Here is a 17,551-nt window from a genome sequence, read left to right on the forward strand (position 1 = left end):
CGTGAGATAATGGCTTTGGTTAACAAATTGTTCTCTTCCTACAGTTTTCTAGATTTGCCTCAGAAACTTGGCATTCTACAAAGTCTTGAACTAAAGGAAAGGGTTTTCCTGAGAAGAGAACTTTCAACAGTCTAACCAAACCATGACCAAACTGTGCAGGATCAACCTCTCTTCATAACTAGGTAAATGGGAACCTCAGTGGTACAGCTTAAGAGTAAGAAGTTGTAAGCAGACTTAGTGAGGACTTTATTGTCTGGGAGTTTGCATTCTGAGGAGAAATTAATACATCTCTTCATTTCACTGGCCCTGGAGCCCTAATCACTAGTGAACATAGTATACTCTATGGATTTACCAATATTTACCAATATTTCTCAGAAAAGGTTTGATTAGCAAGAAATACCCATGAGTGCTGTTTAAACGTACTTACAGTTCTCTTATGAAGTCATTAGGCAAAGACTTGTTATGCTCTGATTAGCTTATTAGTTCATTCTGGATCTGATAGAGAGTTTTGGGGCATTGTCTGTCAACTTGCTAGAAATTAGGACAACAAATGCCTTTGAATTGTCTTTGCTCATTTAACCATGTCTCTGCAGATGTTCACTATTTTAATATGTCTTTTATTTGAAAAGTGCAGTATTTGTATAATCAATTAGAAATGTACACTTCTGAATAAATGCAGAAGTTTATAAGTAGATTAAAATGCTAAAGAGACATACTTTCACCTCAAATGATGTCAACGTGCATATCAACATATATGATTAATTCTGAGTATCAGAAGATCATTTCAGGCTCCCTAGTTAGTTCATGCAGTGATAATAAAAAATTACATGGTATATAGTTTATGAAGACAGCCCATAATGATAGTGTACCTTGTACTTAGCTTATTTACAAATGATCATAAATTACTTTTCTGTAAGAATGAGAGAATGAGAGAGCTGTTGCTTTAAAAATCAAATTATTTTAAATAATTGTGTAAAAATATTAGTGGTGTTTCCAAGAAGCACAATGAAAAACTCCTGTTTACTCTTGTTATTTTTTAGCATGAATGAGTTAGTGAGATGGAAATGCAGTGCAGTAAAAAGAAATTAAAATTTTGACATAGAGGGCTGTAGCACTGGATAGCTTCAAGGGGCGCCATTCACATAATAGGTTCTGTGCATGGCATTCCCCCAAGTTGTGCAGTACACACACAGACATACAGACACAAAGACACACACACACACACACACACACACACATAGTGTGTACTGACCATATACAGTGGCCTTGTGTAGAGTAATGTAGGAGGCCTGGTTAAATAGTGTTGGGCAAAGTTCTTGGTTTTCTTTGAACCTTCATTTCCTAGTCTATAAAGTAGAGATGATTTTACTTATGAGATATGGTTCTTTTGTCAATTACAAAAGAATTTACCTGTCAGGTATCGTTCTTCTGTGAAGACAGGGTTTTACAAGGGTTCATTCCCATAACAGCACTTAACATAGTACTGAACTCATATTAGGTACTTAATAACTTAGCCCTGAGAGTAGGTAAATAAAATAAAATCCAAGAAGTTGATTAAAAGAGGGGGAAAAATGTTATTCACTAGGGCATAAAACTTAAAGAATGGAAGAAATGAAATCAGTCTTACAAGGTGGCCTATCTTTATGTGGCACCTGAGGTCTGTTCCTTGTACTGAATGCAGGCTTTAAGAGAATAGGTGACACAGAGTGGATATATGCATGTTATCAGAAGCTTTGAAACCTTTGAATATTTCAAACTAGTCCTGCTTATGTTTCATGACAAACAGCAAAATGGAATCAGGGAGTTGGTGGTACTTTCCACTTCAGTTTTAAAATTCTTTCCAAGTAATTCATTTTACTATGTCTGTTCCAAGCCTTTTTTTCTAAGTGCTCTAGAGGAAACTTTTTAATGGTTAGCAATGCTGCTCTTGAGTGTATGCATACACACGCACAAATATGTGCACACACACACAGCCTGCAGATTTTGAAGACTTAATTTAAAAATGTTAATTTCCGTCATATTCATTTTAGACTTTGACAAGAAAATACAAAGGAGACATTGGAAATTGTTTTCCAGAAAAAGAAAAGACATTACAACAAAGAAAAATAGAAGAAAGTTTGTATAATTCAGTATAATAAAAATAAAGGTGTAATGACAATTACTGTAGCCATCAATCTTTAATAATTTGTGAAGAATCCAGCCTCAGATGCAATGAAGCTTCATAAGATTTGTGATTACAGAGTGTAAAATATAACAGATGCTACAATATTTAGATGCCTGCTGGCATTTACCTTTTTCCCTGCACAGTTCATTTCAACTATATGAAAATTTTATATGCTATATAAAAGTAGAGAAAAAGAAATTTATTTGTAAAATAACCACAGGAGAATTGATGGTGTTTCAGCAATGTGGTATTTGATTCCCTTTGACCATATGAACTATGTGAGAAAGTGGAGAATTTGATGATACAGTATTATTTTCAGTTTTCATATGGTGGAAGATGCACAGGTCAAAAAATAACACTGGCATTGAATTCAATTACTTTTTCTGTGGTATACAGGGCTGACTTTTGAGGATGGGAGCCCTACTGTTCACTGGAGACATGGTTTCACTTTGAGGATAGCAATAGAGAGGTAGCGGCATTGGTGACTCTGGAGAAATGACCAGTGTTACGTTTCAGAGGCAAGACACTTGCAGTGCAACATCTCGTTTTAAAAACACAGTTTGGAGGTTATTAAATATTAGTTTTCTTTTTCTTTTTTTGTCTTTTTAGGGCCACACCTGCAGCATACAGAGGTTCCCAGGCTAGGGGTCGAATCAGAACTGTAGCCGCTAGCTTACACCACAGTCACAGCCACGCCAGATCCAAGCCGCATCTGTGACCTACACCAGAGCTTATGGCAATGCCAGATCCTTAGCCTACTGAGCAAGGCCAGGGCTCTAACCTGCATCCTCAAGGATGCTAGTCAGATTCGTTTTTTCCACTGTGCCACAACAGGAACTCCTAAATATTAGTCTTCTTTAAAAAACAAACAAACAAACAAACAAAAAAAACTCCTTTTATTATCTTATCTGTTCACCTTGTAAACATGATTTTAAATTCTAGATACTCTAAAATAAATTAAAAAAACCGATTTGCCCACTTTTGAAGATCTCTCTTTTAAAAGGTTTATTTATTTATTTTAAGGCTGCATCCTTGGCACATGGAGGTTCCCAGGCTAGGGGTCCAATTGGAGCTCTAGCCACTGGCCTATGCCACAGCCACAGCCACTTGGAATCTGAGCTGCGTCTGCAACCTATACCATAGCTCATGGCAATGCTGGATCCTCAACCCACTGATTGAATCCAGGAACTAAACCTGAGTCCTCATGGATGCTAATTGGGCTCGTTAACCGCTAAGCCCTAATGGGAACTCTTCCTTTTCTTTTCTTTTTTTCCACACTTCTGATTTTGAGTCAGTTTCCAGATCCACAACATCCACATGGATTTTTTTCTTAAGAAAGATATGCCTTAAGAATGTGCCTGCAGGTAATGTATCCTACTGCTTTTTCCCTCTATTTTCACTTTCTCGGTCACTCTTTTGCTTCACAAACAAAAGAAGATGGACCTTTAGTTTATTCTGATTTTTATTGTGGAACACTGCCCCAGATAGTAGAATCCCTGGGTACCAAAATGGGGACAGCCTCAGCAACAATGAAGACTTCTTTAATCAAGGCCTCATATCGTTTCCATTTTGGTATGCATTTCAGTTTAAGGGAAAGTGGGAATTAGAAATGCAACATTTTGGCCTGAATTGGAATGTTCTGAATTCAGATATTGTGTGGAGCAGAACAGCAGCATTAGTGACAGTTTTTCTTTAACCGCCTCACTTCTTTCACCACAACTCTTATCAAGAAGTATTGCTGGAGTTCCCGTTGTGGCCCAGCAGAAACCAATCCGACTAGGAACCATGAAGTTGCAGGTTTGATCCCTGGCCTCACTCAGTGGGTTAAGGATCCAGCATTGTCATTAGATGCGGTGTAGGTTGCAGATGTGGCTCAGATCTGGCATTGCTGTGGCTCTGAGGTAGGCCGTCGGCAACAGCTCCAATTAGACACCTAGCCTGGGAATCTCTATATGCTGTGGGTTCGGCCCTAAAAAAGACAAAGGACAAAAAAAAAAAAAAAAAAAAAAGGGAAGAAGAAGAAGCATTGCTTCTGAGGAAGAGAGGTTGTTAGGAGAGCAAAACAAAATGAGGGTTGGTAAAAGCATTGAATACGTCATTTTTTATTTCATCGGTATAACAAACTAGGGGATCATACTGCCTTAACCATTTGTCTTAGTTCCTTTCTGCCTTTGCTGTTTATCTACCTATCTTAGGATATTCAAGTTTTGTTAAAAAGCAGTCTAGGAAACATCAGTGTGCTCCAAATTCCATTTTACCAGTTTCGTTAATAAGAAGGGCCCTGGAGATTACTCTCATTAACCTTTTCCATGGTCTGTCTCTTAGTTATATAAATATCTCTTCAACATGAGTATCTAGACAAAGTTCTCAATGCTATTCAGCAGGACCTCCTTGTAAATCTATTCTAAGTTGTGTCTGATAAGCCCAAGCTCCCGATCCCTCCCACTCCCTCCCCCTCCCATCAGGCCCCCTTGCTGTACAGTGGGAAAATAAATTAAAAAAAAAAAAAAAGAAATAGAAGAGATGACTGACTGGAAATAAAAAAAAAAAAATCTCTTCAAGATCCAGTTTTTGATTCTTTTAAATAAATACCCAGAAGTAGGATTGCTAGACCACATGATAGTTCTATTTTTAATTTTTTAGGAAAGTTCCATATTGTTTTCCATAATGGCCATACCATTTTATATTCTTATCAGCAGTGCACAAGGATTCTGATTTCTCCACATCCTCTCCAACACTTTTATTTTCTGATTTTTTTTGTAATGGCCATCCTGGACAGTTGTGAGCTGATAGCTCACTGTGGTTTTGATCTGCAATTCCCTGATGATTAGTGAAATTGAGCATCCTTTCAAATACCTATTGACCACTAGTTTGTCATTTTTTTAGAAAAAAATGTCTCTTCAGGCCATTTGCCCATTTTTTAAATGAGTTATTTCTTTTTTTCTTTTCTTGCTTTTTAGGGCTGCAATCACAGCATGTGGAAGCTCCCAGACTAGGGGTCTAATCAGAGCTACAGCTTGCCAGCCTATGCCAGAGCCACAGAAACACCAGATCTGAGCCGCGTCTGTGACCTGCACCACAGCTCACTGAAACACCAGATCCTTAACCCACTGAGCGAGGCCAGGGATCGAACCCGAAACCTCATGGTTCTTGGTCGGATTTGTTTCCACTGTGCCACGATGGGAACTCCTTGGTTTTGTTTATTTTTTACTATTGAGTTATAGGGGTTCCTTATAAATAAGATAACAACCCCTTGTCAGATATATGATTTGCAAAATTTTTCTCCCATTCCATAGGTTGTCTTTTCTCTGTTAGATTGCTTTTTTTTTCCTAGGCAGCAGAGTTTGATATAGTCCCATTTACATTTTTGCTTTTGTTGCCTATGCTTTTGATGTTGTATTCATCTCTGAGAATATTCACAGTCGTGTGTTTTTGTTTACATTTTCTGCTGTGGTCTATTGCTTCCAATTTATTTTTCTTCAGTTCTTTTATTTCAGAATTTCTTTTTCCTATTAAAGTCTTCTTCCACTGTTTTGTAATCCTTGATTGTATGCTATATTTAAGAATGGGGGGGAAGCTATAGGAAATTTTAAATGGGTAGGACTGATTGATGGTAGAACTCACTACAGGAAAATATGGTTTGACAGCTTTATTGCAGAGCCCGTTACATTCATTCTTAGGACCTTTCTGTTCTGCGGATCAGATTCCCCAGGGAAGATCAGTCCAGTCTCCTGCCTACAGGATAAAGACATGCTGCCCATATTCCAGGAGCTATGGAAAAAGAAGAAAGCCGAGGAGATATCAGCCTTCAGTAACAATTCATCCCTTGAATCTCCATTTTCAGCACTCTATCCTAGGCACACATGGTGACTAGAGACCCTCTGTTCAAGGCAGAGGAAAACTCCCAGCCCTCTGCTGGGGTGAGGGTGAGGCAAAGTGGAGAGGGCATCTGCTGCTGCTTTTTGCCTACTTTTAGAACAGTTCTCCTTTTTTTAGTTCCCTCTCTTTCACCTCCACAGTAGGAAGTACCTGATGCCACTAATTCCTGAGACTTTGGAGATCCTGTCATTTAAAACATTGCCTTAATTTTTAGCTTTCAAGTCTAGCAACTGTTTTTTTTTTTTGTTTTCTGTTTTGGCATTTTGTTTGTTTTCTGCTTCAGTTCTCATTCTTCTGTTTTCTAGACTGAAAAAGTGCATTGGCAATTGTTCATTCTCTCTCACCCTCTTCTTGCTTGTGAAATTAAATACATTGAAATATATGTTGGTAGGAATGTAAATTGGTACAATCACTATGGAAAACAGTATGGAGGTACCTCAGAAAGCTAAATATAGAACTACCATATGACCTACTGTTAGGCATATATCTGGAGAAAACTTTCCTTGAAGAAGATACATGCAACTCTGTGTTCACTGAAGCACTATTCACAATAGCCAAGATGTGAAAACAGCCTAAATGTCCATCAACGGATGAATGGATTAAGAGAATATGGTATATATACACAATGGAATACTACATGGCCATAAAAAAAGAATAAAATAATTGCATTTGCAGCAACATGGATGGAACTAGAGACTCTCATACTAAGTGAAGTAAGTGAAAAAGAGAAAGACAAATACTGTAGAATATCACTTATATGTGGAATCTAACATATAGCATAAATGAACCTATCTATAGAAAATAAACTCATGAACTTGGAGAACAGACTTGTTGCCACGGGAGAGGGGGAGGGAGTGGGATGGACTGGGAGTTTAGGGTTAGTAGATTCAAACTATTGCATTTGGAGTGGATAAGCAATGAGATTCTGCTGTATAGCACAGGAGAAACTATATTTAGTCACTTGTGATGGAACATGATGGAACATACATATTTATATATGTATGTATGACTAGGTCACTTTGCTGTACAGCAGAAATTGATAGAACATTGTAAATCAAGTATAAATAAAATCTTTAAAAAAGAAATACATGTTTATGGTACTCTGTTTCAGGAGACAGTGAATTTATATATGTATATTAGATCTGTCTTTTTGGAAGCTTGCTTGTCTTTAAAATCCTTGTTTTTGTTGTTTTTCAGGGAAGCAAAGTGTGTGTGTGCATCCAAGATTTTTCAGTATGTTTCTGGGTTTTTTTTTATTTTTTTTTTTGAGAAGGCCTTCCTTATGTTAAGGTTGAAAAAATCATATTTTTTCTTAATCTTTTGCTCCTTTTGGAATTTATTTTGGTCTATTAAGTGAGGTAGAGATCCACTTTCATTATTTTCAAGATGCTTCAACTCTGCTTTTTAAGAGGCTAATAATTTCCCAACTAATTTACTTTCAGAAAATTTTATTTTTATTTTTTACTTTATTATTTTTTAATATTTTGGCTGCATCCGTGGCATGTGGATGTTCCTGCATCCCTAGCATGTGGATTGAACCTGCACCCTAGCAGTGACTCAGGCCTCTGTAGTGATGATGCCAGATCCTTAACTTGCTGCAGTCCTACCTTTAGAAAATTTTAATATTGTATATAAATTCATTTTTGGCTTTTCTCTTCTGTTTCACTTTGTATTCTTCTGCCCAAATTGGAATATCATGGTGGGGGGCTTGCATACATGCAGCATGTAGAAGTCCTGGGCCAGGGATTGAACCTGTGCTACTGCAACAACCTGAGACACAGCAGTGACAACCGCTGCACTACCAGGGAATTCTCAAATTGGAATATTTAAAATTATTATGGTCTCATGGCTTATTTTGATATCTGAAAGATTATTCATTTTCCTTTTTCAAAAATTTTCTTCTGATCTTGCGTATTTCCATTATTTAAAAGTTATCCTATACAAAATAAATACACATAAATCAACAACATTTCTATATACTAACAATGAAAGAAAGAGAAATTTGGGAAGCAATCCCATTTACCATTTACTGGACAGCCACATGTAAAGGAATGAAATTAGAACACTCCCTAACACCATACACAAAAATAAACTCCAAATGGATTAAAGACCTAGATATCAGACCAGACACTATAAAACTCTTAGAGGAAAATATAGGCCAAACACTCTCTGACATAAATGACAGCAACATCTTCCCTCTTAGAGTAATGACAGTAAAAACAAAAATAAACAAATGGGAACTAATTAAACTTAAAAGTTTCTGCACAGCAAAGGAAACCCTAAACAAAATGAAAAGACAACCCACAGAATGGGAGAAAATATTTGCAAATGAATCGACTGACAAGGGATTAATCTCCAAAATGTATAAACACCTCCTGCAGCTCAATACCAAAAAGCAAACAACCCCATCCAAAAATAGGCAGAAGATCTAAACAGACAGTTCTCCGAAGAAGACATACAGATGGCCATAAAACACATGAAAAGATGTTCAGCATCACTCATCATTAGAGAAATGCTAATCAAAACCACTATGAGGTACTACCTTACACCAGTTAGAATGGCCATCATCAAAAAGTCTACAAACAATGAGTGCTGGAGAGGGTGAGGAGAAAAAGAAACCCTATTACACACTGTTGGTGGGATTGTAAAGCAGTGAAACCACTGTGGAAAACAGTATGGAGATGCCTCAGAAAACTAAACATAGAACTACCATTTGATCTAGTGATCCCACTTCTGGGCATCTATCCAGAGAAAACCATGACTTGCAAAGACACATGTACTCCAGTGTTCATCACAGCACTATTTTCAGTAGCCAAGACATGGAAACAACCTAAATGTCCATTGACAGAGGAGTGGATCAAAAAGAAGTGGTACATATACACAATGGAATATTACTCAGCCATTAAAAGGAAAAAATACCAGAATTTTTAGCAATATGGATGGACATAGAAATTATCATGCTAAGTAAAGTCAGTCAATGAGACACCAACATCAAATGCTTTCACTGACATGTGGAATCTGAACTTCTTTGCAGAACAGATGCAGACTTTGAAAAACGTATGATTTCCAAAGGAGAGAGGTTGGGGGGGGGGTGGCTGTGGGTTTAATTCTGGGCTTTCTATCCTGTTCCACTGATCTATATTTCTGTCTTTGTGCCAGTACCATATGGTTTTGATAATTGTTGCTTTGTAATATAGTCTGAAGTCAGGGAGCCTGATTCCTCCATCTCCATTTTTCTTTTTCAGGATATCTTTGGCTATTCTGGGTCTTTTGTGCTTCCAAACAAACTTGAAAATACTTTTGTTCGAGTTCTGTGAAGAGTGTCCTTGGTAATTTGATAGGGATTGCATTGAATCTGTAGATTGCCTTGGGTAGTAGAGTCATTTTGATAACATTGACTCTTCCAATCCAAGAGCATTGTATGTCTTTCCATCTATTTGTGTCGTCTTTGATTTCTTTCATCAGTGTCTTATAGTTTTCAGAGTACAGGTCTTTTGTCTCTTTTGGTAGGTTTACTCCTAGGTATTTTATTCTTTTGGATGTGATGGTAAATGGGATTGCTTCCTGAATTTCTCTTTCTGCTCTTTCATTGTTAGTATATAGAAATGCCGTCAATTTCTGTGTATTAATTTTGTATTCTGCGACTTTGTCAAATTCATGGATGAGCTCTAATAGTTTTCTGGTAGAGTCTTTAGGATTCTCTATCCCTAGGCATTCTTATTCGATTGCTCTAGTTTGGTTCTGGATTATTAAATTTTTTTTTTTTTTTTTTTTTGGTCTTTTAAGGGCCACAACTGCAGCATATGGATGTTCCCAGGCTAGGGGTCAGATAGGAGCCGCAGCTGCCAGCCTACACCACAGCCACAGCAACTCCAGATCCAAGCCCCATCTGCAACCTATGCCACAGCTAACTACAATGCAGGATCCTTACCCCACTGAGTGAGGTCAGGGATAGTACCTGTGTCCTCATGGTTACTAGTCAGATTCATTTTTGCTGAGCCACAACGGGAACTCCTGGATTAATTTATAATTAAACTCCCCTGCAGTGTCTAATGTTTGAACGAATTTGAGAATCACTGCTTTATACCGGTAAGTCTCAAACTCTGCATTCACCTGAATCATGTGGGACGCTTTTTTAAAAACAACATCAATTAAAAAAAAAAAAAAAAAAAAAACAGATTCACAGCCTGCACACCACAAACATTAATTTAGAGTCTTTGAGAGTGGGTCCTAGGCAGAAGTACTTTAAAAAATTTCCTGTTGGTGCCTGTCAGCAGCCAAATGTGAGAACCACAGCCCCATCCCCTTGCAACTCAAATAAATGGTCATCTAAGGACCAGTAAAATCAGCATCACTTGTGAGGTGATTAAGTATATAGCATCTCAGTCCCAACCCCAGACCTACTGAATCAAAATCTGAGAGTGAACAAGATTCCCCTGGTGATTTGCATGCACCTTCAAGTTTGAGGCACACTGCTCTATACAGTACTGTCGAAAAATGTGTTCCCAATCCTGCCTGAACATTCAACTCAATTAGAGAGTTTTTTAAAAATGCTGTTGCTAGGCTTTCGATTCTATTATTTGAATAAGTATCTTCAGGAGACAGGGTTTGACATAGCTGGGCTTAAAAAGTTGTCCACATGATTATAATGTGAAGCCAACCTACAACCAGACATGCTACCACATTTAATGTCATCTCCCATTTAATAAAAATAATGTATATGTGACTCTTATCTGAGCAATCTGCCATTTAAAAATGTGTTTCTGGGAGCTCCCTTCTTCGCTCAGTGGTTCACAAACCCAACTAGGATTCATGACGATTCAGGTTTGATCCCTGGCCTCACTCAGTGGGTTAAGGCTCCAGCGTGGTGTAGGTCACAGACATGGCTCAGATCCTGCGCTGCTGTGGCTGTGGCGTAGGCCCACAGCTGTAGCTCTGATTTGACCTCTGGCCTGGGAACTTCCATATGCCGTGGGTGTGGCCCTATAAAGCAAAAAAAAAAAAAAAAAGGTATTTCTGTATTCTTAACTTGGTTTCAAGTTATTTTTGAGCAATATATATTTTATTTTATTGTGGATGGGGAGACACTTATTATAATAATAAGATGATTTTTTTCAAATGTTTTTAAAAATTTTTTTAATGGTTTTTATTTTTTTCCATTATAGCTGGCTTACAGTGTCCTGTCAATTTTCAACTGTACAGCAAGGTGACCCAGTCACACATACACATATACATTCCTTTTTATCACATTATCATGCTCCATCATAAGTGACTAGATATAGTTCCCAGTGCTATACAGCAGAGCAATATATATTTTGAAATCAAAAAAGGAATAGCATTATCTAGCACACATGCCAAAAGTAGGCTTGCTTAACTTCTAAGAGACTAGGCAAATTGAAGTGCTCTAGCTCTAGAGTACATGAGACACACATAGAAATAATTAATGAAAGTAGCATTTGAAGCTCACCTAATGCATGCTGAGATGATTTGCATTTTAAACAAGTCTGCAGGCCACCTTTTGGACCCACATGACCTCCCAGAGATCTCATTTTGAGGCCCCCTGTGCTAGATTATAGCTGCTTCACGAGCAGGAATACTTATTTGATTGCTGTATTTTAATTCATAGAATGGTGGTGTTGATTGAGTGCCCCAAGCCAAATAAATGAGCCACTTGTATTAGACACTTGTTCACATTCATAAAAACAACAAATAATATTATCTTCATCAAGGCCTTCCTAAGAAATAGTGATTAAATCATGTCTGGTGTTTTCTTTGTGTGCAGTTTCTTTCCAAGAGGTGGAAGGAACTGATTTGCTTTTGATGAACCTGTATTGCCTACAAATTGATGTCCATAGATTTCCTACTTTATTAATTGTCCCAGCAATTTAGCCAGCAATGATTTATATGAAATATTCTCTCTTGTTGCAGGCTCTACAGTCAGCTAATTGATTGCTGTATGAATTATGCATCCTAAGCCAAATGCAAGGGTGCATGAAAGATGCAGCCAAGGTCATTTCCACCAAAGAGAACTACAGTGACTAAATGTCTTTTAAGACAGGCTTTATTACTTTAATTTTGCTGCTTTCTTCCTTTATACATCAAGCCTAGAGTAATGAGCACACTCTAAAATCACACCTTTAATTTATAAAAAGATGCAGGCACCCACAGTTCAGTGTTCTGCTGCCTGACAAGGGCTATAATTGAATTAATTTGGTAAAGCTAAGGAAAGAACCAAAGATGGCATACAGGTGCTTTTTATCTGATTCCAAAGTATGCCAAATTCCATCAAATTTGCCTATAGTTTATTAAACCTCAAAAGAGACTGCTCCAGAATTAAGCCCTTTTGACTAGATGAAGGCCATGGTGGGACTAGGTACCAAGTAGTTGGCATTTCAGCAGATGATGAAGGACAGTTTTGAAAAGTTACCATCAGTTATCATTTATTCCTACTAAGAGAAGTGATCAGCTTTTGCATTCTTTTGTTCTGTATCAAAGAGTGATGCTTTACTGAAGTTTTCAGAATTAAAGCAAGTAAGTTGGAATGACGAAAAGATTTTGGATGTTGATGTCTCAGTGGCTAGATTTGAATGACCACTTAGCCATTTACTAGTTGAGTGACTTTAGGCAATTTAACCCTTCTGGACTTCAGTTGCCTTATGTAATAATGGTCATAATAATATTTTACTTGCATAGTTATTGTAAAGATAAGCATGACTGTAAGAGTCAGTGAAATCAATAATTTAGCCCCAGAGCTTACAAAACAGCGTATATACTCTGGTACAGTATTCCTCGAATTACAAATTGCACGTGAGGTCTCATCGCCATAAAACCATATCACTATATGCCCCCTAAACTAAACAAACGTCTTCTGATGTGAATGTATTCATATACTCAGAGCACTCTTCTTGGCATTAATCTACACACACAAAAAAGTGCATGTTTCAGGACAAACTACAGATACCTGAGGCATATGCCACCTCACTGAGACTGTGCTGCATAATACATGTGCTATGATTTCACATTAGAGGAACAGATATCTTAAAAGAGAAGAATCGATCACAAACGCTTCAGACCAGCACTTCATGCTTTCATGCACATAGCAATCAGCTGCAGATCTTGTTGAAAATGCTGATTCTGATTCAGTAGTTTGCAGCTGGGGCCTGAGATTCTGCAGTCCCATTAACTTCCCGATAATGTGACGCACAATTTGAGTTGCAAGGCTGAGTGCTTTGCAAACCTAGCTGCATGTGAGATTCTCCTGAAGACCTCTAAAGATAATGATGCCTGAGCTTTTCCTCAGATTAATTGAATCTCTGGGGTTAAATCCTTGGCTTAGGTACTGTTTTAAAGCTCCCTGAGTGATCTTTATTTGTAGAGCCATAGTTGAGAAATGCTCTAGTGTTTTAGACACAAAGGAAAATGATTCCACCCCGTATCAGATGATCTTTCTTTTTTTGGCTTCGCCCATGGCATGAGGAAATTCCCAAGCCAGGAATCAAACCCACACCACTGTAGCAACCCAAGCCATGGCAGTGACAATGCTGGATCCTTAAATTGATGTGCCAAAGAACTCCCCAGATGATCTTTCTAAAAATCATGTATTAGCAAAGCCCAGACTGTAACATAGAGAGCCTGAGACCCAGGCTTCAGAAAGCAACAGTGTGGTAGCAGGGCTTCTACAGCTCACCGGGGCCTGGAAGAAGCTTCTTTAACTGTTGTACTTCCCTAATTGGAGGACAGCTTCTCACCAGGCCCTGGGACAGACTCAACACCTCATCACCTCTTTGTAAAAAGTGTTACCCCTATCAGTGATTCTGGAGCTGTGGTTTGAACCTGGAGTGGAAGGAAATGCCATTTAGCATTGAAGGACCATAGTATTCACAGATTTGACTTACAGAGTAGAAAATGCGCACCATGATGAGGAAATGTTGCTGCTATGAAAGGTATCAGCTCTATTCACAACTACCTATGACCTCATGTCTTTAAAATTAACACCTGGAATATGCTGTCTGTAAGTTAACTCTACTTTTTCTAAGTTCCCATAGTAGCCTTTCTTGCTTGCTTGTTATATTCCCAGCATTACAGTTTTTAATTCACTATCTGGTCTCCCTGTTTCAGTGGCACCTGCATCAGATCAACCAGAGCCTTTTAAGACCTTGCTGATCTGCCCATCTACCTTAGTTCCTGGTGTTTCTAACAAATTCCTATGAGGTACTACTCTTAGACATTGGTCCAGGAATTCCCCCCTCCCATCATTTGAGAACTACTGCTTTATTATTTCATGAGCTTCATGGGAAGAGGTTTTGTGCCTTTATATTGTCCATCTACCAGCAGTGCCTAGTAGGTAGATGGTATGAACAGATATCATTAGAATAAAAAGTGACAGCCATGCCCCCTCTCATTCATAGTGAAAACATTGGAAATTTCATCCAGCCCATAAAGGATAGTACTTTCCAAAGAAACTCAAAAAATAACATTGACTTAGGGATCTTTGCTACTGTGGACTCTAAAATGTCTGGGGGCACTTTCCATGAAAGCTTTTTTTTTTCCCCCTGAGCCACTATGTTATGGTAATGAAATCAGCATGACATTACCATGTTGACTGTTGAGACTTCCACTCAAGGTGCAACAGAAGCCGCTCCTCCAGGGCCATCTGCTTTCAATTTTTCAGCTGAACCTCCTGAAGACTCACCAGGTGCTAATTTTGTATATGGTTCCATTGGAATTGTATCATTTTTCTTTAGATTTTAATTCCCAAAGAAAGGGAAAGATTCACTGAAGCAGAAAAGCTCCCTGACCTAGAGAAGATCAGGAATGATTCCTAACTGAACAAAGGCTGGTTCTACAAATCGTTGACAAATTGGCTGGGTTTTAGTCAATCCATTTTTTAAAGTCACTTCCTGAGTGTGTAGGCTTTTGCAGTCCGGGTCAGCCATGCAGTCCATCCAATTCAGTCTCAGGAGGAGGAAATAGATTGAGTGTTTTTAAATCTGTATTTTTTACTCTCCTAACCTAGAAAGTTGGTACTTTAGACAATTTGGAACACAGACGCCACAACTTTATGAAAATCTCTGTAGGTGTTGACCTTGTTGCGTCCACTTCTGCTGCATGTTTCCTTTTCACCTTCAAGTACGTTAGAAATCACTCACACTTGTTACTTGAAAAGCTAATATTGGTCAGTTGATTAGAATCTCTTCTAATCCTCATGTTATCTGCATTCATATTAATAGGAGAGAGACCAACAACCTCATCCGTGATTATTCCAAATAAAGGCTGATCTTCATCTTCACATATGAGCACTAAGGTAGAGCAAAACTCATGACAGAGCAGAGAAAAGGGGGCATTTTAGCAGCTAAGCCTCAGGCTGACTTGAGCCAAACTAAATGCTTTGTAATCTCTCTTTAAACAAAAGCCTTAGCTTCTGTAATCCTTCTATTAATCTATCCCTATGAAGCCTCCTGAGGTTGAAGCTGCTGCTCATGGCATTTTTATGAACAACCTAGATCCCTGCCTACAAATTGCTTTCCAAAGGTGATGGCAGCAGTGTCAACTTAGCTCAAGTGTCATGAGTCATGTTTCCCTCCCTTTGGAGACACCTGCCCAAGCAAAGCCTAAGCATCCTTTGCTTGTATTCTCACTGTACCAATGTCCTGTTACTGAGCATCCATCCAGCCAAGAGCCCTGACTCATTAAAGTACTGCTGAGAGACTATTGTGTCTGTATGCACCTTCTGTTCTTGAAATCCCAAGGAAAGCTTCCATTTGTCATGTAAATACGAGCCATGCCATGTTGTGCTCTGGCTCCACCCGAAGTCTGGTGTCTTTGCTAGGGTCCTTCAGTGCCTGTGAACTTCCACTGCCTTTCCTGAGGGGAAACAGCAAGGAAGCTCAGGCTTCATGCCAGATCGATGCCTGAAGGAGGTACAGTCTAGTCAGGATTGAAATGGCTCATGCTGACCATTGTGTGCTCACTGTGACTTTCCAAAGGCATCTTTAATGCTGCTGATGAAGACCTGCAAAGAGAGACAATGAAAAGCTGTACTTCAAATTGACACCTAAAAATAAAAATAAAAACAGATCACTGTGCAGAAACATCAGAAAGAGCATATAACTTTTGATGCACCTGTTATAATGGTATCATGTGTTCACGTTGAGTACAGGTATGTGTGCATGTGGGTGCATGAACATGGGCACACACAGACGCACACACACACACACTCCTACACAAGAGAGCACCTATCTCCTACCTTTTCATAAGCCCAAACTTTAGATATTTGTGGAAGAGAAACAATCTCTAGATAAATTCTCATAAGATAAAGATGAATTTTGACTTTATCTTTGACCTAGAAATCTAGGCTCAAGCTTATTGATAAGAAAGTTACTCTAGCTGGGAATTTAAAAAAATCCTGGATTCTCAAGAAGTGGCCTAGTTTAATGGAAGGACTATGGTCTTCAGGATGAAACAGACCTGGCTCTAAGTCCCTCATATCTCATTTATTAATTGTGTGGCTATGAGCAAATACCTCAAACTCTCTTAGCCTCAGTTTCCTTGTATGCATAAGTTCTTTGGAAGCATTCAAGATGTTGTGTGTGATGTGGCCAGAAGAAGATAGAACCTAAATGAAAGGTAGGTAGCTTCTATTACTGGCCAACTTATTCTTATTGGACAAGTTGTGTGACCTTTTGGAGCCCTGGGTTCTTCTTCATAGAATCAATTCTAGTGTTCCAAGATTCAGAACCTAGTGCTTATGTGTAGGGAAGGAGAATCAGGATTTTCTTAGCAAAAGCTGATGAATCTCCTCCTTCTCCTTGGTGTTCCCAGGGAGGGAATGTGGGGGAATGGGCAAAAGTTCTGTCTCCACATATGTACAGGTGTTAATAAAATGGGGCAGGATGATGGTAAGTCCTTAGGGAAGAAAGTGTAAAACTTCCACTTTCATCCTGTCATCTTGACTTCTCTCTCTCCCTCCCTGCCTCTTCCTGTCTCTTCCCCTCCTCTCTCCTTCTCTCCAAATGAAAATAATTTACTCTTTCAGCCTTACATTTCAAAGGTCATTAACATGAACACACTTACAAAACTACATACAAGCATTAAGTTATTGGACAAGATGCATGTAATCATCATTGCAGATCTGTAACTCTAAATCACAATTTCTTCAGCTTTCTGGCTGTAAATTGTGTTCAACTCTGGACTGTCCTAGAAAGTAATAATTGAAGAAAAGTTAATGTTCCTAAAGTGCTTCACATAGAGAATACTAGGTAAAGGTATCACACCATCTTGCATTTGGTGAATTTTCTAAGAGTTCTCTTCTCTACACCCCATATTTGATGTATATTAAGCAATGTCATCTGTCATCCAGGACTGTCACTTAGTCCCTTCAAAGGAAACTCATGCAGCTGGACTCCATGTCATCATTTCAAAGATGCGTGCATTTGCAAGGACTCTCTGGATCCTTTATTTAAGAAGTAAGTAACAGAATTTTAGATGGGATTAGTCAGTGTGCATAGA

General features: G+C 38.5%; 1 protein-coding gene across 15 annotated transcripts in view; it reads left to right on the plus strand.

The window, feature by feature from the left end:
• The window catches only part of LOC106506183 (uncharacterized), a 777,071-nt gene that overhangs the window by 188,514 nt on the left and 571,006 nt on the right, over window positions 1–17,551 (plus strand). For 2 of the 15 annotated variants that reach the window (XR_014830575.1, XR_014830561.1), the window contains one exon: window positions 45–2,106. The exons of 10 other annotated variants lie outside the window; for them this stretch is intronic. The gene's annotated coding sequence lies outside the window, so the exon portion shown is untranslated. Of the gene's footprint in view, window positions 1–44; window positions 2,107–3,459; window positions 3,529–5,867; window positions 6,757–7,240; window positions 7,695–14,161; window positions 17,509–17,551 lie in introns of those variants that run through there. 3 more of the 15 variants (XR_014830565.1, XR_014830567.1, XR_014830568.1) reach the window with 3 other exon arrangements.

Source organism: Sus scrofa, chromosome 15 (assembly GCF_054392235.1).
Source record: "Sus scrofa isolate SSC_HxYL_T2T_F1_AM1 chromosome 15, Sscrofa_HxYL_maternal_Yorkshire_Landrace_v2.0, whole genome shotgun sequence".
Taxonomy (NCBI): Eukaryota; Metazoa; Chordata; class Mammalia; order Artiodactyla; family Suidae; genus Sus; species Sus scrofa.